The sequence below is a fragment of the Lepidothrix coronata genome, unplaced genomic scaffold (genome assembly GCF_001604755.1).
Source record: "Lepidothrix coronata isolate B3197 unplaced genomic scaffold, Lepidothrix_coronata-1.0 Scaffold96, whole genome shotgun sequence".
In the NCBI taxonomy this organism is placed as follows: Eukaryota; Metazoa; Chordata; class Aves; order Passeriformes; family Pipridae; genus Lepidothrix; species Lepidothrix coronata.
Genome location: NW_016690276.1, coordinates 1,600,422 through 1,626,667, shown reverse-complemented (window position 1 = coordinate 1,626,667; position 26,246 = coordinate 1,600,422). Strand labels below are relative to the sequence as shown.

The window sequence follows — 26,246 nt, the reverse complement described above, 5'->3', positions numbered from 1 at the left end:
CCAGGGAAGAAGCTGAGACACCATCCCCGAAGATATTTAAAAGCCATATAGATGTGGCACTTAGGGACACGACTTAGGGGTGGACTCAGTAGTGTGAGGTTTACAGCTGGAATCAATGGTGTTAGAAGTCCTTTCCAACTTAAATGATTCTGTGATTCTATAATATTGTCTTCTTCAGAACACAGCTGAATCATCTGCAATGACTGGTTGTCAAGTAGCTAAGCTGAATTGTTGTGTTACTTACTGCTTTGGGGATTTGGAGGGAGAGAGGGCAGCAGATGACTTTTTTTCTTTTAATGCTGCTGATGCAAGAGGTAAGAATAAAGCACGGGATGTGGGAGATGATAAAACTGGAACTGCTGCCAAATGCTTTACCCTACTAAATCCATGCTCTTGGCATATCATGAGGCCCCAGTTTTCAAGCATGTGCATGTGGGAAGGCAAAAGAGAAGAATCTAGAGTTAGTCTTTTCCTTTAGCAAGAAAGACTAATAAATAACTACACAAAAATAACATTTTGGCTGTTTTTCATTTTATACTGTTGTATTTTATTTTATTTGAGATTTATATTTCATCTAGTTGTAGACATAAGCCCCCACAAACAACCAAATTCCCCAAAGAATAGAAAATTTAGAAGAATCCCTTTAAAATTGTTCAGATCTAGGTTCTGCCCAGAGATTATAAGGGCAAACTTAATGCAGAAATATACAGAATAAAAAAAAAAATAAAACAACCTGAATGACCAAACTGAATGACTCCCTACAGGTTAGAAGCTTGCAAATGAAAAACTAAATATTTCTAAATTACCCTAATTTTCTACATACAAATAATTCACCTGATATTTTTATTAATTAAGCATTTCACAAGCTAAGTGTTCAGGTTGCTATGGTTAAAATGTAATTTCAAGTTGATGATTAGGTGGCTTGTTTGTGTCTGTGGCAGGGGGTACTGGGAGTCATGTTTACATTTGAAGTTAGAGCTTTTGTAGAGCACTTTGTTACAAAGTAAATAGCCTTAATGTGATTGGAACCATAAAAATCTCTGTTTTTTTTTAAAGATAGATTATTTTCATACTTTAACAGCGCAAACAGGAATAGAAGCCATCACAAAAATTACTATCTGCCTGATAGCTCTGTATACCTGTAGAATAAACATCACATTCATTTCCATAGGTGTACAGAAGGGTCTTCTCAGAAGAAAGGTGGGAAACTGGGGAAAATTAACAATATCTCAAAGGACACTGAGGTAGCTATAGCCAAAGACTATCAGCAAAGCCACAGGTTTCAGTTACTTCCCATTGGAGCAATGGATTCATTGGAGGATGAATCAGTATTTAGATGCTAAAATGTTTCTGTATTTCACCACTAAACCATATCAATACAACTTGTCAAAAATGCAGTCTGTTAATATAAAAACTGTTTAAAAGTCTTGTTGAAGTTGTTGAAGGGACTACACTATATGAGACATGTAATGCATAAACCCATAATTTTGAGAATGTCATTGTTATGACTAATCTTGCAACATTCACATCCAAATATTGCTTATAACATATTTGCTATTTTATATTCTAGCATATTGTCTCCTATTAAAAAGAAACTTCTTCCTTACTAAATTGAAATGTGACATTAAAATCACATAACTCATTGTGTAAAAACTGAACTTTTTCAAACAATGCAAAATGTTCAGATTTCTTCTTTTTATATCAATCCAGCATAAGACCTGGAGACTAGAAATTTCTTTTTCATTTTTTATTAGTTAGCAGCTGATTAATAAACATACTTGGTTTAGAAAGAAAATATGGACATACAGTGCAGCTGGGCACTCAGATTAGGCTGTTTTAAGAAACAGCATGTTCTTAGAAATGTGTTGAACAAAAAATAATAGAAGGAGGAAAAATATCTAGAGTTCTAGCTTTTACGGTCACTGGATCCGAAAATGACCAATCCTCAATTTTATTATGATAATAAGCAGCCTGGTATTACTTTTTTAGACATTCACAGTGCATAATTAATCAGGGACTACTTAAAGTACAGTGAAATGTGTTTATGTTAGACATTGGGCACATATCAAAACATCTCCCTCTGTTTCCAAGTCCTATCTTTCCTTTGTGTAAGATTATCTATTCATTACTTCCTTATCTTCATTCAGGATTTGTATGTAAATGTTTATGGAGATTATTTTTTCCCATGGTGATAAATCCTTCATCTTACCTCAAGATGTTGGTTATATATTTGCTACTTACAACATCCTGCATTTATAGAGTGTAATAACAGAATATAAATATTTGTACCAGATGTCAAGGCTCATACTCTGTTCTCAAGCAGTTTTAAACTTAATGGCTTAGACAAACACAGGAATTACCTAGACCAGGATGGGATATGGTGACTTTCCAATACTGCTTATGCATCTTGACATGTAATTAATACGTTCTCCTCTCTAGCATTCTAGCCATAGCTTTAAAAAATTACATGTTAACAAAAAGAATGTCTAGCCATATGCTATCAAAAAAGCCACTTGCAAGATAAATCCATGTCATTCCACTAAATGGCTGAAGGACACAGTATGTTTTTACTGTGAGCAGAGAGTCCTGACTGATACTTGATGTTAAAAAAAAAAGAGTGGTTTGTTTCTTATTTATAAAAAAACATACAGGTATGTCCATGTGCATGTGTAGCATAAACTTAACACACAAAATTGACCGGCCAAGTACGGTTTCTTAAAATAAAACCAGAAGCAATTAACATTTTTGCCTTTTATCCAATTGATAAACATTCACCCTATCTGACAGAATTATTTCCAAACTGCAGTTCCTTGCTGAGACTGGTAGACATCCACTATGGTTTGTGAGACAGGTACCAGAAGTGACTTTGGGAACAAAACCCAGAGCAATCCCCACAACCACCGCCACTGTCTGGTACAGGTACAAACATAGAAACTAGTCCGGAGATGAGAATTTTACATAATCCACTGGCAATAACACAGTTATATATTCAACTCCACCACTCAAACATCTTCACCCTAAATTGTGAACAGTAAGTTCCATCTGCACTAAGTAAGTGTTTCATGGATATCAAGTGCCGTGACTCTCAGATTAAACAGGAAGATGCAGCAGTCTCTATCCAAGTATTAGTTACACACATGCAGGCGTTACTGAATACAGAATTTTTTTCCTCTTTAGTTACGGGTCACCTCATCTCAGTTTAGAGACAGTTCACAATTTATTACCCCCTATGTAAAATACCAGGAATTGGGTTGTCTTACCTTAAAAAAATCCCAGACAATGCAAACACAGGAGAGCAATAAACTGAATGTCAGTGGTTAAATCAATAATTTATATAACAAAGTTAGAGGTGAACTGCAAATCTTTTTACATATTCCCTGAACTTCAGCAGCAGATGTTGAGCTGGAAGATAAAGTTGGGCATTCAGCACAAATGAAATGCAAACCCTACTGTTTCTTAGGTCCCACCACATCCATTCTGTTAAACTTTCTGCCACCAGTTCTTCAGTGATGCCCCACTATACATTAAAGTGTTATTATTACCTCAGTAGTGATACCAACACGAAGTACAAAAGTGACCTTTAGAAGCAGAGAGGTCATGCAAGTGGCAGCTTTTAATATTTAATAAAGGCTTAGAATATATTTTTATACATTCATAATATCGACATAAAAAGTGATTTTTAAACTTGTCAATTGAAGATATAAAAAGTAATGTTTAAACTTTTCAAAAACTTCTTACAGTTGGAGATTCAGAGTTTTTAAAATATGTATTTTTACAGCTGACAGAATGTAACTGGAAGAGATGCTGACTATAAACATAATTTCAGTACTTGAAAGAGTAATGGATATCCTGAAAACATTACTGTAAATACTCTTATTCTGTATTGCACCTAAAGTAATTGTTTGAGTATAGTAATTCTTTATGAAGTTTGTAGCAAATCATAGAATCATAGCTGCACATATGCATTCTCTGATTACATTTGAAATATGCATTGTGAGAATTAAAATCTATCTTTAAAATATCATGTACTCTATAATAAGCAGCCAGTATGATTATTTGTCTAAGCAGGGCCTGAGTAAGGCAAAGTTCCATGATCGCACTCTTAATTTTCCCATTTCAAGTTCATATTCCACCTTTATTCCATGATCTTCTGTAAGAATCAATTTCTTTTAAAATAGGTCTTGGTAGTCCAATCCCCTCCCCAGAAATCATCTTAGAATTAATCACAGCTAAAAGACACTTTAAAGGAGCTGTAGCTGTGAAATAACAATATTTAGTATTTAATTGACCCATGGAAATAAGACTTTGTTAAAGCTGACTCCATAAAAAACTGGTTTCAAAGGACCATGAAAAGCAGATGGATTCTGGGAAGGAATTAAGTGTCTGCTGGTAGGGGGGTGATGGTTTGCTTCATTAATAAAATGTGAACAGCAGGAGGACACTAATGAATAGGCACCCTAGAACTGGCGTACCAAATTTATTTCATCAGGCGTGTACATTCTCACACTCTCAAAATGAAAAAACCCCTCACCTACCCAGCACAGTTTAACTCTACAGAAAAGCTGAAGGAGTCTACAAAAGGCTTCTTCTAATAGCAATGTAAATGTTGACTGCATGATAACATTGAAAGCCCTGGAAAGACCTCTGAATGCTCAGCAACTTTCCCCAACAGGTGGCCCAGCTTTTATGTTGTGTTTCTTCTCAGGCTTAGTCTTCCCAAAATTATCTCTCAGTACACTGGTAGCCTGTGCATATAAAAGACACTTCGCTAGTTTCCTGTGAGCATTTATAGCTTTTGATGGAATGTGATGACATCACACAAGGAAATTACAGCAAATTTAGGTCCCTATTCAATACAGCAGTGACTTAGGTATCCAGCCTTAAAGACTGCTGCTCTCCACCCTTCTTAAGCAGAGAAACTTCCGTTTGTGACTGAAGATCTCTGACTCAACTAAATACTCGCCCATAATAATGATTGTACACAGCAGATCCTTACTGTGGATTATAAAGACCAATAAAAGTCTTATTTAATTAGACTGTGCAAGGCTTAAGACTTAGATATATGGACTGTGTCATATACTTTTGGAAGGGAGTACAGAAACACTGAATATTAAAGTATTTGTGTTCAGCCACGACAAAATGCTTGAAAAGCACTTATAAGAGAAAGACAAAAGTACATGGGAGGGATTCACTTGGCACTAGTGGTGAGGACTGCTGCAAAATGAATGATATGGCTCATTTTTAACACACATTAAGGAACATATTTAGAATTGGATATTTATGCAACAATTGTCACTTATATTAACCCTTTCCTTTGGTACACAGTTTCTTCTTCAAGGCTTATCATCTCCTACACTCGTCAAAGGCCATTCTCACTGCTTATGAGATCTCAGGGGTTCATTTATCATTTAAGTCTGTATGCTGTGGTCCAGCCTTTCTTAGCTACAAAAGCAGCACACTACTAAAGAGTCAATTTGGCTCCTTAACAGTTAGCACGATGTTTCTCCCCTACAAGTTGAACACAGTAGGAAAAGACTGCCCAGCCTCTTGGTGGAATGAAAAGACATTGAAAATCCCTCTGGAAGTACCAGCATGATGCTTCCACACCAGAAAATTGAAATCTATTCAAGGAACCTCCTTGCTCTTAGAAATAGCTTTGCCAGACAAATGCTGAAGGCCTAAACATGTAATTGGTGCCTTTTGTGCCACTACATGTTAGTGGCTTCCTCACAGTTTTCTCACAAATCTACAGGAGCAGAACAAATTTCAGTGGTAACTTAACACAATTTTAGTGGTATCTGAGTCGTGTAAGAATCACTGAGGAGTTTTTGTTCTGTGAGGAAATGAATGTATTAATAAGAGAGACCTGAAATAAGCCGACAAATCTCTGGGTTTGCTATGAAGAGGAAGCTACTTAAAAAATCTATCTAAACATAGTAAGGAAAGGTCATGAGTATTGTGTGAGGGGTTTTGTGGTTTGGGTTTTTTTGTGTGGTTTTCTTTTTTTGTATGTGTGTGTGTGTGTGTGTTTTGGTTTTAGTTTTTTTGGTTTGGTTTTTTTTGTTTGTTTTTTTTTTCCTGGGCACCTACATGCTTTTCTGGAGCCTTTTTTTTTTTTTTTAATAAGCTACTGTAATATTAATTATATTAAATTTTATTTTCTTTCAGTATTGTTTATGTGCTTCATAATATCACAGTCCAAGGTGCAAAGATAGCAGAGAGATGACTGTTGTAGGTTTTTTAAGGGGTTCCCTTTCAGAAATCTTACACATGTTATAAGGAAACCAACACTTCCACTACAGTGGTGTCCTATCCAAACTACTTCTGGTATAAGGATTCAAATCTGTGAATTTAAAATAGTCCTTCAGAGGAATTGATTACAGGAGAATATAATGTCATTGAGTACCAAGCTTATTTCTGCCTTTTTTGCAGAGTTAATGGCAATGGTAAGATGATGCTTGCTAAAAGCTAGAAGAGTGGTAAAGGTGCAACTAAACCACGCATTTTTACATTTATCAACAGGTTATTGATATATTTTGCAGTTTTTACTCAACTCTGTTAATAAGTGTCTAAGAAATCATTACTTTGTCCTATATAGGACAATATTTATTGTCCTATTGCACAATAGATGCGCTCTATTCCTTGAAGTTTGGAAGCTGGTGCGGTAATAAAACAGGCATTTTCTCTAGAAGCATTGCCATTTCCAAAAGAAGGCCTAAGATAAGGAAAAAGTAGCCTGAAAAAGGACTGCTGTAATTTAATACAAAAGGCCAAAAAAAGTACTAAGAGTTAAAGCACCAAAAGGAAACCAATCTTTGAAGTACAGTGAAATGGCATTTTTCCTCTGCAAATTATTTGAAGCAGAGTACCACAAATCACCCAGTAATCTTATGTGAAACTCCCTGTGAGATTTTAACACCACTTTATTAACTTACATACCCTGTGCTCTTCTGCCTAGCATGGAAGAGGCAGGGTTAGGATGTCCAGAAATGAACGTGCCTTATGTATCCCAACCTTGCTTTCTACAGTCCCTTTTCTCTCTGAGGCAGGATGGACTCAGTTACGTGTGGCACAAAGCCATGAAGCCTGGCTGTGAAAGGACAGAGCATCTCCAAAGCAGAACCACAACCTGTGACTATGGATTTCCTTCTCCATCAGTACAACACATCTAAACCCCCAACAACAGTGTGGAAGCTCACTGTTCCCTGTAGTGGTACTTGTGAGTCAGGGCAAACCTCTATCACGTGCAGTAACTGCCTTGTGGCTCTAACACTGCTAATACAACCATAGCTATTAATGGCTTAAAGACTATTTATTTCAACTTCGAATCCTTTTTAAAAAGCACGTGGGACTAAAAGAATATTATTTGGATCTGCTAAATACTTTTTTTCAATGTTAAAAAGGCAATGCTCTGGAAAGCCCTTTAATAATTGCTAGTCATTATACAACAGCTGTAGTGCCAGACTTTTCCCCTCTCTTTAAAAATCTTATGCATGCTTTTCCACCAAGATTTCCATTTACATGAAGAAGGTAAAAATCTGAATTTTCTTTAAAAGCATAATTTTATATCTTCTTCTCCCCTCATTTGTAACATGAACAAATGTAGCTAGATGAGCTTAGAATTTGGTTTGTTAAAAAATCATCTCCTACATTCTACACAAAATATTTAGAAATTATTACTTTACGTTGAAAAGAATTCTTATAGTTTAGACTAGTAAGCTTTAAATTAAAATATAAGAACATTTAATACAAAAAAGAACATAGAAATTTCTAAATGTAGAATAATTGTACTTAAGGTATTTAAGTAAAATCATACAGTTTATATGTACATATGTAAAATATTTTAAAAAACTTTAATTTGGCACACTTAATAATGTATGTGATATTAATGCAGTTTCAACTATACTTGATGAGAAAGCAGTAGTTTTCTTGGATATATACAGTCCCAAATTCCTTCAAAATAGAACTTTTGGAAGGCATTTATGGATTTAAAGTTTATGTGTATATGATTGTTTTGTAGAATTCGTCGCAATGATCTGAAATATTGCCCATTGCCTGTAATCCTTCTACTGATTTCCTCTGAGAAAAGTCAGGCTCCAGCTCCTCCACACAATCCCGTTAAGCAGCTGTAGATAGGAATAAAATCCCTCTTTCTCTTCTCCAGACTGAACAACCCCAGCTCATAGCTCTCTTCATACACCTCATGCTTCAGTCTCCCACTATCTCAGTGGCTCTACACAAGCCTCAGTCCAGTATATCTTGATTTATCTTGTACTAGTGAGCCCACCACTGGATCCAGCGTTGAGCAGAGAGGAAGGATCCTCTCCCTCAGCCTAATTAATACAGCTCAGAATGTCACTGACTTTCTCTGCTCCAAGGGCACACTGATGATTCTCCTTCATGTTGCTTTCCACAAGGATCCCCCCTGTTGTTTTTTTCCTGCCAAACAGCTTTCTAGCTGTTTGGCCCTCCACCTGGTTTGAATATGGGGTTCTTCATCCCATTTATGGGACTTTGCACTTGGATCTGTCATACTCCATGAAGTTCCTGTCAGCCCACCTTCTCATCCTATTTAGCTACTTCTGAGTATCTGCTTTCTATTGTACAGACTTCTCACAACCTGATATCACCTGAAAATCTGTAGGAATTTCTAGGTTGTTAATAAAGATATGACATAGTCCTGGCCCCAGTGTCAGGCCCTGAGGCATGACATTGATAACCACCTTCCAGGTGGACTTTGTACCACTGATCACTGCTCTTTCAGCCCTCTGGTTCAGTCCATTTTCCACCCATACTTTGGTTGGAATTTGCTTCATTAACAAAAATATGTTCAAATTCAACAATTGGCAAAGATTTCTCCATTTATAATGATGAAGATTGCAAACTGACACAAGAGATCGTTCCCCAAATCCCCAAATCTCCATATCCCCACTCATGTGATAAAATCCAAACAACATGATGCACTGAAATCCCTAGGGATTCCTCATGACTGACAGAAAGTCTTAACGATAATAACATTCTTCAGGATCATTTGAAATAGATGCTACTATCTAAATATAAATGTACTATCATTATTTCAATGGGCAATCACTGCAGTAAACAGCAACATCTCTATCAATGTGAAGAGCTCCACTGCAGACAGGTGCACATATATTTGCATGTATCTGGAGCACCAGGCACTGGCACACTCTTTGGATTCAATGGAAAGCCAGAAATGGAGGATTTTCAGCATGCAGTTTTCAAACACTTCAAACTATGCTATGTCTTAAGGAAACACAAAGGCACTTTTGTTCTTGTTGCAGGATGAAGAAATAAAAATAAGCTACTTCTGAGTCACCCATTCAAACGAACAATTTAAAAAGGTCTTATAACCTGAAAACATCTCTCTCTCTAGATATGGCTATTCTTAAAGCAGAAGTATGCTTATTAAAATCCTTCAGAATATCTGACCATTAATTGTAACACTAACCATGAATATTTTCAGGTGGAGATTTTTACAAGAACGTACTTTGTCTTAAAAAAAATAGAAGAGGGAGAAGAAACAAAGGAGAACGGTAGGAAAACTAAAAGAACTGCAGCTTGTTGCAGGTTGACTACTTACAGGTATAAGCATCTCAAAGGCCAAACAGATGGGCACGCAGGAAAACAGCTCCTGTAAATAAATAAATGAACAAATCAGTGGTCTCATGCAGTAGAAAGTTAGTGAAGGCAGAAAATTATCAGAGATGTCTCCAAAACGTCTCTGTCATAACCTCAATAAAACACTCAAATTTCAAGCACGCACACTGCAAGACCTGATTTTATAATGCCATTCCCAGCAGAGGTGGCTGCTGTTTTAATTTCTTCCACACAAGCACATTCAGTTTGACTTTAGGAACCCTCCGTTGCGCCCCAGCTTCTCTGTGTTCCAAGATGCAATTTTCTTTGCTGAACAATGACATCAGTGCCATAAAATATGATGAAAAGATTTGCAAGTTCAGCTGTCTACAAAGGCAAAGCTGCAACATGCAATCAGGGAACAGAATGCCATATGGACAGAAGAACATGACTGAATGTGTTCACTTGCATCAATGCCACAGCAAAGCTTATGCAAGACTGTTTATACTGTGAAGGCATGGAGAAACATCCTTTTTACACCCCTGAGCAAAGCATTTGAGCCACTACAGGAGATAAAATTATTACTAAAAAAATCCACTTTCGGCTGTAAGCTACAGTATACTATCAGCTATGTGAGCTAATTTATTTTTTATAAATTAGATAAAGGAATGTTACAATAAAGAGCTTTTTAAATAGAAGTTCTCTGGCATGTATGTATTCAGGCACCCATCACCTTTCCAGTAACCTGTAATCTGAATGGCAAGTGAGGAGTAGATGGAACAAACTTGGAATGGTACTCAGACTTGACATTCATAAACAGTAAAAATTTCAAGTGTCTGGAGCAAGCAGGAACTCTGTTATGCCTGGGTATTTTTTCTTTTCCTACAGTCCCAAAGTAAGAGTCAGGGATCTAATAGAGAATTACTTTCCTTATGGTATTCCTGCTGGTAAGTAAAACTGGACTAGACAATAAATTGCAAATATGCAATGAAGCCCCTAATTTATTTGCATTTATACTCAGCCCTTAAGGGGCCTACTGATACTAAGTGCTATAAAACACATCATCATTGTCTCTAAGAAAAATTCCTGCCTTGCATTCAGTGATAAAAGACAAGACTACCGTGCTGTAATCACATAAGTTATTTCCCAGGTGAATCCTACCAGATTTTAGCTTCAGAACACAGATCACATTATTCTCACATTGAAGAACACATAATTTAAAAAAAAAAAATCCATATGTGTGTATTGATCTTTCCTTATGAACAGAGGCAGCAGAAAACATCATGGAGATGTAGATTCTGAATTTATACAAAGGATTAATAGAAAAGTTCAACGATACGTATTGATTTATACTAAAACATGGAGAAAATTAATCAGCACAATGACATGGAACAAGATGCAAAGTTGTTCAATAGGATAAAGATAAACTATTTGTTTAAAACCAAAAGCTTCATGTCAAAAATGTCAAAGTTATTTTCACAGTCTTCTATAAATAAGGGAAACCTCAATATGGTAAAAATATTAAGGAAAAATAATAAAAATAATCACACTAACATGGATAATTTGACCCTTAAGTTAAGGAAAAAACCCACCAGACAATCTCAGAACTTTTTGTTTTATGAAAAATGCCAAATTTCAATTTTCTGTTCCAATGTAGAATGTATTATTTAGATGTGAGAATTTTTGATAAAATGGAAATTCTATTCTCAATTTACGGTACTTAAAAACAAAGCCAGTACAGCAGAATCTTCCTAAGCTTACTCACTACAAACATATGGTATGGTAGAAATCTTCTTGTTCTTCCTTACCATCTTGCTGGCTTCATTGTATGACTACAAGATTTTACCTAATCTTGCAAAAATGGAAAGATTGAACCAAAGTGATGCTTTCCAGACAAAGATGTCACAAAATTCTATACAGTTTCCAAAGAAATAACTTTGTCACTTCAAATCATCATTAGAAAAAGAAAAAAAAAAATGTCTGTTTGAAAGGATGAATTGCATCAAATCCTTGAAAAATGGCCATATTACATTATGCTTGGGGATTTGCATTGATTGTATGCCATGGTATCTTGCCTGGACACTTGACAGGGGAAAGCTGTGTGGAGCTGTTATTATGTGCTATGTGTGTTTTGTTCTGGGACAGCTGCAGGTCCTTTATGTCAGATCTGCTGCACCTCTTGATGAGATTGATCCTTGACTAAATAGCACATTGAAGATAATGGCTCATATTTTTTGTCTTTCATATTTCAGTAAATAAATAAAACCCACCAATCATAACTGAAGCCCTGAACCTGACCGAAATAAAGTGAATGAGAAAACATTAATCGATCAACTGGGGGAAGAATCAGATCTCAGCAGAGCCAACTGGTACAACCCCAGAAAGGATACTAAATAAAACACCTGCATACAGCTTATTTCAGCTTATCTCTGATAGTGAAGATTTAACCTCATTTTTCATGGTCATTTGGGCTTTGAAAGAAGTAATAAAATTGGATGCAATTAGGAAAAAATAACAAAAACCATCGTACTTAATATCGCCATTACTCTTTTGATTAGATGTGCCTTAATGTTTCTTTTTACACAATTAAATGCTTCAGCTTACTATATATTATAAACACTCCATAGTAGTTTAAAATTATTATAGCTATTAAGACTTTTTAAAGCATTATGCAAATTCTCTTTTAACTATAAAACTATTTCATACAACTAGAAGCCAGAAAAGACTAGATTAGTTTAAATATAAGGAGCGTATACAATTTTAAAATTATTTTTGCAGGTGGCATGTAGCAAATACACGTTCCATTCTTAGTTCAGACATCAATTTTTTAATCAAGGCCAAGACAACTGCAGTAAACAAGCGTCATATCAAGAAATATTTTTTTGAGATAGCATGAAAAGAAACTTACTTTCAAATCCTGACTACTCCTAATTAATCATGTAAATAATAAATGCAGCTATATTGTGTAAAGCATATAATTTTGCTACTAAGTCTCAGTGCACAGTCAGATAAATCTATTTACTTGTTTCAAAAGGCCAGCAAATACAACGTTCCTCTTTTTGCAGTGCAATGATTATTTTATGCACACATATCACACTGACTTAGGGTGCTTAGAGACCCTGTTTCAGAAAAGGGAAAGAGAGAAATTGTTTTCAAGATTCACTAAATGCTGATCAGTATATTTTAGGAGTCGTTAAGCCCTTGGAAACAGAAGAATCTACATCGAACCTTGTGCTATGGTCAGAAAATCAAAAGACCAACTTTAAAGGCTCTTAAACAAAGATAAAGGCTATTTATCCCACTGTTATCTCACTCATAAACCAGAAATTAGCAACCTGCAATGACCTAATTAATTTTTCTTTACATCGAGAGTTGTCAACTTTAATATTTTGTGGGAATTACTAGCTCTGGCTCGTGAAAAACACCTGAATGATACTCATGATAAATGAGTAATGGCCCAAGCTTCACTGAAGAGACTGTCCAAATATATACCAAGCCATAAGCAAGAGAGATAGATGAGCACCAGCCAATGTAGGGCTGGCTAAACACCCTGCTTTAACTGCAAAAGGATGGGAATCAGTAAAAATTAGCATCCTCTTTTAGAAAAACTTATTATCTGTTGCACTTTGCAACAGTAATGACTGCTACTTCTTAAGAGATCACAGTCCAAGATGACAGATCTCCCTCTAGTCCAAAAGGGAAGATGACTTACTGGGTCTATCTTGACAGCACCCATGGTATTTTTAGCTGGTGCTGCCTTTAAGTACAGATGCTGTCTCAAACCAGCAAAGATAATGGGTTCAGCTTCAGGTCAACAGAATTATTTCTGTTCTGATAAAAGCCTGGTACTCCTACGTCTGAGGTTTATGTATGCCAGCATGTCTAGTGTGAGATGCTTCAGGGACTGTGTAGACAGCGGGTTCCATGATTTGCATCAGGATTGTCTCAGTAGTGTCATGCAGTTACTAGCTGAGGTATGTCTTGGTTCTTCGTTTAGCAAAGAAGCTGCTCTACAACTTCATCAAAATGCAGGAGGATAAAATTAAGTTTGCTGAGGATTTACTGAAGCTGTGCTATTTCTCAAACAGACAACTGTAAAGAGCCCTGTACCGCTGCCACTGCCAGTGCTGCACTCAAGTCTTCTGCTGTTGATCCAGCTCTCATAACTCGCACATCATGGGTTACCCGGTCCTTGGTTCTCACACACTACATACATGCAAGCTCAGTGTGCCTGCAGCTCCTCCCAGAGCAGAAGACTGCCTACTGTATTTTAGTGAAAGAGGTATGGCAGTGGATCTGTTGGCTGGGAGCAACTAAATTATGTGAAGTAGAGTAGGGAGTAGCTGTATAGAAAGTGAAGTCTTCCGCACAGAAATGGCTCATGTCAACACGTACTTCTTCATACATCCAATAAATATATGTACAGTTGTGGGCTTTTATGAGTCCTGCTTTTGCTTGATCTGAAAAAAGTGAAAAAGTCTGAAAAGCAAAGTTTTTTAACTAAGCTAATGAAATAGTGGAGAGCAGTGTTAATGGGAAGATTAACTCTCTACTGAACTTTCTGCCTGCTTGCTTCTCTCCTGAGCTAACTTCTTTATAGCATGTTTTCTTCATGGTTGTTTTCTTGATGTTTTCAAGGACTCAATGTCATCACCAATCCGGGCTGGTTTTCTGTACCTGTGAAGATGACAAAAGTATTGCAATGCTTGTAACTCTGCAGTGGAAAGGGTCCAAAATCCAGGAGACTATCTGTCCCTACCATCGGGAAACCTGCCTGGCATGAGGAGAGTTGCTAATGAACTGCATAACAGGTTGGGTCACTGCTTAATCTCCCCCCAGTTTATGTGGCCAAATCAAGTCCAGCCGAGGCGAAGCGACTAATTTTTTTATCACTATTTGTGAATAGGGATTGATAATTACATAGTCTCCTGACCTAAAAATAATCAAGCACAACCCCTTAGTAACTTTTGTATCTGGACAGTAGCTTGCAGCTACTGTATGTACGGTTGCACTATAGGAAGATGCCCTAAAACTCTTCTTCCTCCACAGGTATCATTACTTCCTGAATCTGAAATACTCAATTGCGTTTTGTGATCTTTTTCAGACTAATTATTTGCTTATAGAAAATTCACATTTTTCTGTTACTAGGGTTCATTTTGAAGAATTTCCACAATAGTTCCCTTGTTGAATAAGCTTCCGGAAGAAAGAAACCTGCTTCTTTTTCTTTTTCTAAAATGGTCCTTAAAAAGAACAGGCTTATGAGCAACCATCTGCTGTGATCTCCCAGTACAACTAATTCAATTCTCAGATCTCAGTTTTAAGTCAGAGATATTGGCACTTGAAGTAGAATAACTGTTTAAGATGGAGCTCTTTATATATATATATATATAAACTTTTAAGAACCATGTTTTCCAGTCCACTTAGATGTTGGGGAACAAACCAAGGCTTTGTGGTGCTGAGTTAAATTCAAGGCTTGATGGTTATCTCTTAAAACAACAATGGCACAGATCTGACAGCACAGAAGGACTCCTGTGCATCTCCTGGCAGATGGAGACAGAAGTTCAAGAGCTATTATCTTCTGTTTCGTCCATGAAAGTTGCAATATACTCTCCTCCTGGATCTGGCACTGACTCTATATGAATAAGCACTGTATCAGCAATCAAACCTGGAGAAATTAAAATACACCTACAAATGGCTGAGCTTAGCCAAGTGGAAAACCACATGGCTACAGCAAGGAATAAACACATCTGATAACAAAATTTTCCACCATTAAATCAAGCCAAAGAGACAAAGGCAAAATTAAACTGGACATTTAAAATGGAACTAATTTGTAATGATGAGGTAAAGCAAAACAATCCACTCTGTTCTTGTTCTCATTAGACAAAATATTCACCAGATATGATGCTATTTAATCACAATATTGAACTTGAACACATCAACACTTTTTAAAAAGAAATTGAGTTTATCAGCCTTGTCCTCTCACAAATTCTGTTTGTTTGAAACTGCACTACTTGAATACTACTCCTTCTGGTTATTTCAGGTAGTCAGTCTGAGCTTTACAGTTTGATCTGTGGCCACTGAATTGCATAAGACAACTTTTCTGGACATGGAATGAGAATTTGTATGTAGCCCTGCAAGTGGGAAATTTATAATCCAGCCCATTCTCAATAACTTTACATCAGTCTCGTAAAATAATTCTCCTAGTTCACCCTTGTCTGAACTAACTACTGTTATTGATTAGCAAACGTGCTTAATATTCTTTTGAAACTAAAAGAAATGAGGCAGTTCAATAAATAAAGCAATTTCATGCCATGATAACATTGCAAATAAGAAAAAAAATCTAATTATGCATATGTCTGTGAGAGGAGGCATGTCAACAGCCTTGACATGCTCTGTTATATCAAAAAGCAAGCCCGTCTAGTCTTAGCTCCTCATGCAAATGCAGGCATGAAGTATGAGACTGTACATTATTGACTGTAGAACTTCATGACTTACACCAGATCTGATCAGAGTTACTAATTCACAAGTTTTTCTTTTATACTGCATGCTGCTTATCATATTTATAACAGGATAACATTGACAATTCATATTTAATCTGTGATCAAGTAAAGATATAAGAATATTACTGCAACATTTGTATCTTTTCCATACCATTCATGTTCAGCTGGTTATTTCTACTTAAATGCAATATCATGCATGTACTGAAATAGCATAATTGTGTTTTTAGATCATGTGTCTTATTTTTAAAGGATTTTGGAAGTAAACCCTTTAGAAAATTTTGACAGATTTTCTAGAACTGTGTAAGCTGCATCTGTGGGAAGCATACCTTATTTCATCACTCGTGCCACTAAGAAAAATATTGAATAGCACTGGAATCTCAAGAGATCCTACAGAGCTGCCACCCATTTTGATGGTGCAAGGTTGATAAGCGCTACCTGGGAACAGTTTTCCAGCCAGTTTTACACACGGACCTTAGAGAAGATTAAAAAAGGTTAGAATTCTCAAATGTCTTATAGAAGGTAATTTTATGGAGATAAAACCCCTAAGGGATTTTAATTTTTTTTTTATCTGATGCTTTTTTTTGCACACAAGCCCTGTCAGTATCCTGTAGCATAAATATAATAATTAGGGTGCTATTCATTCTTGCAAATGTTGGGTGTTAATCTTCTCCTTCTTATATTCTAGGCAACTATAGACACTTGGGGCTTTGCCTTTTTTAAAATTTTTTCTCTTAATAGTACATGTGCTCTATTCTAATTGTCCATCAGCTCATCCACCCCACAAACTTCAAAAATAGTTATCTTTGCGATTTCGGAGATTTCACCATCTGGTTTATCAAGATCAGGATTTAACAATTTCTAATATGTTCCTAATATGTTCTTTCCTTACTGATGACCTCAGGGTTAAAGTAATAGATCTACTTCTAACTGAAGGAGCTTTTCTTTGTATTTTTCTGTCTGCAGCCCTATTTGCTAGCGCTGGATATACACATGAAACCAAATGCGGAACATGCCAAAGGATGGAGTAATACAGTTCCCTTTAATGCTGCAGTTATTCCCCCATGTATATATGACACAGATAAGTGCACAAAAGTACATGTTGATATTTCATGTTAGCTTTGTAATTTGCATATGCTTTTAATAATGAGGAAAATGTGTCTTGCCTAATTAATGTAAGGGAAGCAACTCATTAGGGATTCCAAAACGTTATTCCCCTCCATGATGGATTTAAGTAATTTTTTGTGGTCTTGAGTAATTTATTGAATTTGCAAATTGGTAATAAACCTTTCACACACTTCAAACATGAAATTCTAATTTGACATGGAACTTCAGTTTAGTTATTGTCCTTTCATTTAATGTTGTATGTGTAGTAGGGCTCTAATTCCTATATCTTCTCAGTGTGGAAAATTTTTCTTTCTTTTCATATGGAGATCTGAAACATTTAAAAATAACATTTTAAATTAACATGTGTTAAAATTTCACCATAAAAATAAAAATGCAAAATATACATGCTTCCTAAGATGCAAGGATTTCTCAGAGTTGTTCTTCCACGCAGCTAGTATATGTCATGATGCAAAAACTTTGGGTTCTGTGAATACCCTCATAAACACTGATAGAGGAGTTGTAGTAGAAGTAGCAGAAATAAGAAGACAATAGTGTAGTAGATCAGTGAAGAAAAAGGATATTGATGAATTGCATAAATATTTGGCCTTAAGCATACCGGTCACGTGATATCATCCTAACTATCCATGTCAGATTACCCGAAGGCAACAAGATTACTAATCAATGCAGTCCTCTTCTAAGCTTCTGCACCATGCTTTTAGTCCCTGAATATCCCAGTAGGAACCATAATAGCAGGTCTTCACATAGTTTGTATTCGATGTTTTTATTCATAAAGTTATCCACATTTGGCACAGAAAGCAGATGGATAGATAACTGAAAATGTAAAAACCTGCTATGAATTTCTTTCTTTCACAGTGCCAGCTGGGTTTCTTCAAACAAAGGGCTTTCTAGAAGCAGGTTAATTTCTTCTTTTTAAAGCTCTGTCATTTCAATCCCCTTGTAAGAAAGACAGAGGGTCCTAAAACTGTACTTGGCTATATATGCAACATTAGCTTCCCAGGTTTCCTTGGAAAAGGCAACGTTAATAAAACAGATTGGAGAGATGATGTTTTTTGTCAAGAAGCACAAGTGAGCAAGTATCATAAAATATTGATAGGTTATTAAAGTGAGATTCTGAGGGGGAAAAAAAAGAAGACAGACTTTAGAAAGAGTTTCTTTATATTATAACATCAGGTAGCCATATTTCTGAGGAAACAGAGGGCAGTAAAAAAAGAATAATCAATAATAGAACACATTTTCTTTCCTTACTGATATGGATTCACATCCACATTTTCCTTTATGCATCAATACAACCTTATTTGCATGAAATTTTAGTGGTAAAGAGGTGTCAATTTATAATTAGTTGCTTCCCAAAATATATTATACTTGTATTTCCTAACAAAATAAGTGCAAAGATAGCAATTTAAAACAATAATAAAATCGGCAAAGAGAAAAACTAGCACATAAAAGCTTATCAGTATAATTCACAAAGGAACCACGAGAGTTACATAGTGGTGGAAATTCATCAGAAGGGTCAAACAAGAACAGAAAACGGCAGTGCAGAGATTCACTCTGATACTTAATGAAATCCATTGACAGCAACCTCTAATGCTGTGAATTTGAACTGGAAAAAATAATGACTATGGGTTTAATTTTTTTTTTTTAAACAGAATTACTCTTGTTTCCTTGCCATAGGTAGACCTTTAATATGACCAGATCGTGTCCTCTCAAAATATTTCATAAAGCTACCTGGTTATGTTTTCCCTTTCAGGGAACACGTGCAGCCATCGAAATTGCTTCTTTCATACTCCCAACAATCCTTCCCAGTGGCATCACTCCACACTGCCCCTTGACATATGTAAGCTTCTTGCTAGAGTCTTGTGACTGGAGAGGTGGGCTCAGCACTGCTGTCTCACAGTTCTATTCCCATCTTCGTGGCAGATGTTCTACACTACTCCAGAAAATTGACTAGTCTTTATACTTCTGCTTTCTACACAGTGAAAAGGAGTGGGTGGGAAGGGAAAATAATAGCCACTTTTGCTGATAAAACACTTAGAACGTTACACATGAGAAGTATCACATGCACAGTAAGTAACTGCAATAAAGAAAGAATTACTATGAAGTTTTAAGCACTTGAAGTGCTGTGGGAAAATTCTGCCCCTGATTTTTAGATGCTATTCATACTTAGATGGTTACTCTTTGGTTCATCATAAAGAGTTTCCTCATGTGTACAAATTTAAAGGACTGTTTTATAGATCATAAAAATATGTACTCAATTACTTCAAATAACACTTGGGGAACTGCATGTAAATGGTGCATAAATTGCTCAATGAATCAAGCCAAAGTCTCTTTCCAAATCAGGAACCTGAGGGTAACCAACATCAACAAACTCATACACACTGTTGAGAAGGTAAAGTTTATTACTGCAGAGCAGTTTTCATCTGTGCTGTAAATAAAACAGGAGCTTTAAACAAAGCCACTTCAAACATGCATCTGCAGCAATTCTATTATTAAAACTGGTAGTGGCTCAGGGACAATCAATGTACTTTGTGTCGATATTGCTTTGATTTGCATTACAGTATACTTGTACAGTGCATGGATTTATAAAACAGCTTATCCTCCAGTATAGATGTTCCCAACAAGCTTACTTAAGCCCTATATATCATAAGCTCTAAATCAAAGGTTTGACTCTACAGAGCTTTAGTAAACTGACTTCATGAAGTTGTAATTCTCCTCTTGCCTTTTGCCGAGATGTGTATTATCATCGTCAAGGCCTCTGAGATGCTTCTAAAATGATTTGTACAATGTGTTATATTTATTATGATGCTTTAAAAAAGCCTCTGTCTGTTCATTGGGGGCTTATTGGTATTTGGTTTTTTTGGCTTTTACCTTTTGACCCATAAAATTTTAGATTCAAATCCTACTGAAATGCAATGCAGACTTTCTTTCAGTTGATTTCAGTCATAAGTTCGTGGTTTCAGCTCAATAATGTACAAATAGAGCATGACTATTTGGGTCATTTTTATACTAAAGCCAATTTTAAAGCTTCTACTAATTTATATGGAATACACTAAGATCTCAAATCCCAAATCTTGTTCCCACAACCTGACCAGTGGCGAAGAAAAAGAAATACAAGTCCCACAGTTGATTCTTATTTCAGATAAACTACATTCTTCTGTCAGTGCATACGGGAAATTCCTCTTGAGGCAGAGAGCTGGCTGCTGGCAAAGGGGCTAGTGAGAATTCATGTGGTTTGGCCCTCACTTCCTCCACCCACACTTGTGCTGGGCAGGGTCACCTAGAACTCCTGGGGAGGAGCACATGCCATGGCAAAGGGAGCTTGCCCCCACCTCAAGCATCATATTGCTTCTCTGCAGCTGTGAAGCACTACAGATGGTGAGGCCCCAATAGTGCCTTAGTGCATAATATTATTCCTACTTTAACAAGCATCCTCATCCTTCGGAGAAGAAAACCTTTCTCAGACACTCAATAGTCTTCAAGGCTCCCTTGAGCAAGATCAGTGAAAGATGCACACAAGATTTAAATGGTTGTCCTGAGTCACTAAACTATCTGATAGCTGTGCAAGGGGCACAAATTTTATGACATGCTTATAGGATAATTTGTTGATACTTCAATCTGGAGAGCAAAGTCCAGGAGAGAAGATCTACACTGCTTTGAGATAGGGGCTATTGATTTTGTGTTCAGTACTGCATTATGAGACTGCATTAGGAGCAAAGAAACCTAGCATTTCAATATAAAAAGAAAATACAATTCAGTCAGTACAGAATAAAATAAATATTAGTTCTGTCATCCAACAACATTATAAACCATGCCAATCACTCCACACAGAGCACAGGTCCATAAATACGGTTTTGACTTCTTGACTGTTTAAGATTGATAATTGCTCCTGAACACCAATGAATCCACAAATGTGTATTCTGTTGTGTACTTTATCAATCTTCCATTTACAAAGATTATCTGACTGGACCTACTGCTTCTAATAATGCAGTTCAAAATAATTCATATCAAGTTTGGGAAGGAAAAGCATTATTTCCTCTAAGTATTCTCTCAGCCTTTACTTCAATAATATCTCAATACCTCACACTTGAAAATAAACGGATATGCACTATGCCAATTATGGCAGCAACTAGGGCTTTATATCACATTTTCTGGTCTGCCTTTTCATGCACTTTTTATGCATGGTGCAAGTTCCTCATAAACATAAGCAAAGAAAATTTATTTTCCTCCTTTAAAATTCTGCTTGTGACTAGTGCCTTTCATGATGTCTATTTTAAACATGAGTGAGTAAGCAGTTTGGTTACTGTTCTCATCACACTGCTCAGGACCTCCTGACTATAACTTGTGCTCTCTTTCAGCATCACATGGTATTCAGCTGCTGTCCACCTGCTACACAGACAGTTCATTGTTTAGGCCAAGCATTAATATGTGTTGTGATGCAAAAAAGTTTTGATTCTGTGAATAGCATCATAAATACTGATAGCAGAGGAGTTGTGGTACAAGTAGCAGAAGTAATCATACCAGTTCTATCTGATGCAAACATATTATAATCTTCCCTTTAATTTATTGAAGTACAAAGATGGAATAAATTTCAGAGTTGTCAAATAGCAGACACACAGTTAAAAATCCAAGTATTCACTTACAGAATGATTTTTAGTTTTGAAGATTTGGTGGATGTTTTAACTCTTAACCTAAATATAACAGATGACTGGATTCCTTGAGAGAAAAACTAAACTGTATTTTTGTAATCAAGCAAAAGCCAACTATTGTCAAAATAGGTTGAAGGATCTAACTTTTCAGAGAGTACTATGCCTTTGGGAAACAGCATGCAGAGACACCAAAGAATGATATAGTGCACAGTGGGCAACAGAGAGCATCTACTGTTGTGGATGCTGTTGTGGCTGCATTTACGACCTCCAGTGTCGAGAGGACTGTGCATGCAGCATCTCAGCTAGGAATAAAAAGTAGAGAAATACTGTAGAAATGTGACAACACTGTATTTCAAATAAGTGTGAAAACAAGATCAGAAATGTTTATGGACAACATCTGAGATCTCTGCTTCTTTGAGTAATAAGCATTTTTGTATAAATTATTTGTTCGTGGATTCACCAATACTTCTTGACAGAATTAGGAACTGAATGCAGACTTCCAAGTCTGCACATTGACAACAAAACAACATGTTTTCTTGGCTACTTTACATACAATACAGTACAGAGAATTCAAACATGTCAGCGAATATATAATCAGTTAAACAAGGCCAAATTCTGTTTTTTCATTTAGTTTGGATTACTACATTTAATTCAGTGACATTTTCATGGATTTAAATATACCATGTATGAAACCGTGCTAATGAAAAGCTCAGTCACAAAACTTTAGACCTCATAAGGTCTAAGACGTGGCTTTTAGGGTCAAGGTTTAATAGGTGACCTCTGAAAACCTTGTGCTGGGGTAAATTTTACCTCCAAAGTAATCTGTTGTAACAGCCTCCTAGAAGAGATAGCATATCACATTTTTATATCTATTGATCCCTATTTATGATAGATTAATTTAACCAGGAATGTTTATATAAAACAAAGATTTTGGACCTCCAAGACAAATATTTTCTCCAGCATCTAATGACATTATCAGACCACTGACCACTGGCTTTACAGTCCAGAAGCTGTTCTCATTTTCAAGCCTCATAGGTACCAACCCAACAAAAGACTGTGGTGTTACTGTATACTTTCCATGCAGAAATTCATGCTTTCCTGAGATTTGGAAGCTTAAATTGCTCCTCTGGTTAAAGTAGACAGCAGTGCTATCTTTATCAAGCTGTTGGATGCTTCATTCGATTGCTTGAGTCATTGGCAAAATAGCTTGAGGCTAGACAGGTATATTATTCTTTAGAAACAGATGGTGATGCACACAGGAGATTTGAGAAACACACATTCTTAACACAGCAACAGATCTCTCTAAAATGAGCTGTCCAATTTGTTATGGTTTACACAAAAATTCTGCTACTACCCTTTATTACCCCCCCATTAAAAGTACAGTATTTGGAAACAGGCATCAGCAAAAAGGCATTTCATTTTCTGGGAGGCAACACCAACAGAAAAGAATAACAAATTTATTTTTGTGCACAGTGGTATTTTGGCAGTCAAATTCAGAAAATTAACGTTAAAAATAAATACTAGATAAAGATGGTTTTGTCACTAAATCCCAAAACACGTAGTTTTCTGAAGAAAGTTTATTAATTTGATACTACTTTTTTTTATTAACAACTTGGGCATGGGGGCCAGAGGAAGGAAAAATTAAAGCAGGATTATTGCAACCATTTGCTGATTATTATCTTGCTATTCCATCATTCAGCTATCTATCTGCACTTTTGTCATGGCTTATTACAGACATATCACTATTTCTTTCCAACCCTATTTATTTAAAAATAAATAAATTAGCATATGTTATTATTCCCTAGCACAACATTCAGTATTGCAATCACAACATTTCTAACACCAGCTCTGAAGTGTGAAACAAGCATCACATGGTCAAAACTGCTCTTTAGTTTTCTAAGAGTAATGAAACTTCATCTTCCAAACAATCACAGATTCTGGGGGGGTACAAGGGAGAGCAAAGAAAGTCACTACTCCTATATATTTGCATTTCTGTTTTCACTTTGGATTTTAGGCTTCCAAATTTGTACATTTGTATTTGGTGAGAACTTTGGAGAGAAAAAGAAAAGTAAATGAGTCCCAATCTCCTCCTTAAAAGCGGCAAGATAAAGAAGTGTAATGGCATGCAAAGATCTTACTCCTCATATCACTTAAAAAAAGAATCATGTAGGTTCTAAAAGTATCAAACAAATAATCTGGTAACTACCTCTCAAGCCCAGCAATGTTCCCAGCATAATCACCTGTCACAACTAAAGATTGGGAGCAGTCTACAACTTTATTATTAATATGGGTGGGTACTTACCCTTAGCATTGTAGGTTACAGGGCAGGGGGCTTTAGTAAACTTTGTAGTATGTTCAGCACTTGTTTACAGTAGTGATTAATTTAGAATTCAGATAGTAACACTTTAGTAGGATCTGCAACAATTCTGACTCAGCAATTCGTCTTATTGAGGGGATGGAATTCAGACTGGACAATAGCTTTGCTAAGGCAAATATACTGCAGCATTACCCAGCTTAGAACAGTTTATGTTATTGCCAGATCTAATTCCAGTTAGTATCTCAGTATTTGTCAGCTTTTTTTTGTTTACATTTTTCAAGAACTTGTACTTTACAGTATTGACCATCTTTACAAAAGATGAAAGAATGAAAGACTAAATACATAATAGCATACAATAGTTTGTTCATCACTATTGGTCAAACACAGAATTAAAAGAAGTAAAGGGAATGTATACAATTGCTATGAAAATGGAAGTCATGACAGCATGTTAGCCACAGAAGGGGACATAATTCAGTAATTTTATGGAGATCTAAGGGGAATTAAACCACCAATGCTGTAAGAGTTTGTATTTTCCAACTAAGTAAGGATACACTCGCTTGCTTATGGCTTTTCCAGAACCTATTTGATACTATCTGTTTTTCAGAAAAGAAAATGTAAAGAGCATTAAGTATTACAGCTAAGAACAGACTGACTCATCTTCTCATTTACAAAATGGGTTGACATCGCTCCTCCAGCTGCTCAGCATGAGGGAGGTCATTTGGTGATAATCCTTGCCAAATGTGTCCAACAAGCACAGATGAAGAGTGGAGCCTTCACATCATAATAATCTTCTTCCCTCTGAGCTTGTGGATTCTCTTTTGGATGAACACAGCATGGTCCAGGGCTTTACATAATTTCAGGGGATATGTCTAGCCAGGACGAAATGAAGCCAGGCAGAAGTAACTCTTGGAGGCATTGTTCCATGGCAAACTAGTCAATAATCCACCAGAAAATCTGCTGATGTAAATGCTGACTGGAGATACGTTAACTCTTGCTTCTTGGCTTTGCTCACAATATGTGTGGTGATTGTGGGCATGCACAGGGAGGGATTAAACAATTTAAACTAGGCCACTAATGCTCACAACTGAATTTTTTCAGCAGGGAAAGAAGCCAGATCACAGCATGAATCGAGAAGTCTCTGATTTTGTCCTGAAATTTGCAAGGAGGTGATGAAGACTTCTTGCAGATTCTTAAGTCAGAAAGGCACATGGACATGATTTATGGCTCCTGGTCGCATTCAAGAATTTTCAGCAAGGCTCTTTCTCCCATGCTGTTAACATGAAAGGGGTTAGATGTATCTTCGTGCCCAAGAGGGAGCAGGTATCAATCATGGTACCATCAGATAATATATTACTTGTAGTGCAACAATTTAGAAAACCGGAGACTAATTTTTATCAAGAGGTTGCAAGAAGGAACACTAGTTACATGATCATCAAATTTATTTTTTTTTTAAGTGCTTGACTAAGTTTCTGGAATGGAAGCACCCTAGATAGAAAAATCGTTACAGATACTTGTTCAAATTCCATTCGATTTCAGGGAAGTACTTTCCATTGATTCTAATGGTCTCCACATCAAAGTCTTAAAACTGATTTTTTTTTTTCTAAATGCAGTTGCACTCCTCAATCACAAGCCACTCATATCTTCTCAATAGTCAGCTAATACTAAGCTGTATTTACTGGAAAGTTTCCATGTTCAAACTCAGCACAGAGCAAAGGGTGCAGCAATAGAGAGAAGTAGTCAGAACCAAAAAAAATAACATGTAAGTACACTTTATTTAAAATGTGCAGTGACTGAGGGCCACTTGATTCCATTCAGCTAGAGGATAATCAGATAGGCACCAGATTGTCAGCACAGAAAAAAATAATTTATAATCAACTAATAATATTCTGATAAATTTTAGGCTACCTTCACTGTTCAATAATAGTCAGAATAAATAAGCAGAAAACAAAATCCTCTGTGTAAGGCACTAGTCAACTAAGACAGCCTAGAGAATGGCAAAATCTATAAGAATCTTCCCCAAGGAGTTTTGATTAGTCAAGTGGTATTTCATGCCTTACAGAGGAG

At 36.2% G+C, this 26,246-nt stretch overlaps 1 long non-coding RNA gene across 1 annotated transcript in view; it reads right to left on the bottom strand.

The window, feature by feature from the left end:
- Positions 1 to 26,246, bottom strand: part of LOC108500879 — a 356,100-nt gene that overhangs the window by 234,105 nt on the left and 95,749 nt on the right. Inside the window, exon 5 of the long non-coding RNA XR_001876045.1 lies at positions 9,602 to 9,652. This is a non-coding gene — a long non-coding RNA (uncharacterized LOC108500879). The remainder of the gene's footprint in view (positions 1 to 9,601; positions 9,653 to 26,246) is intronic.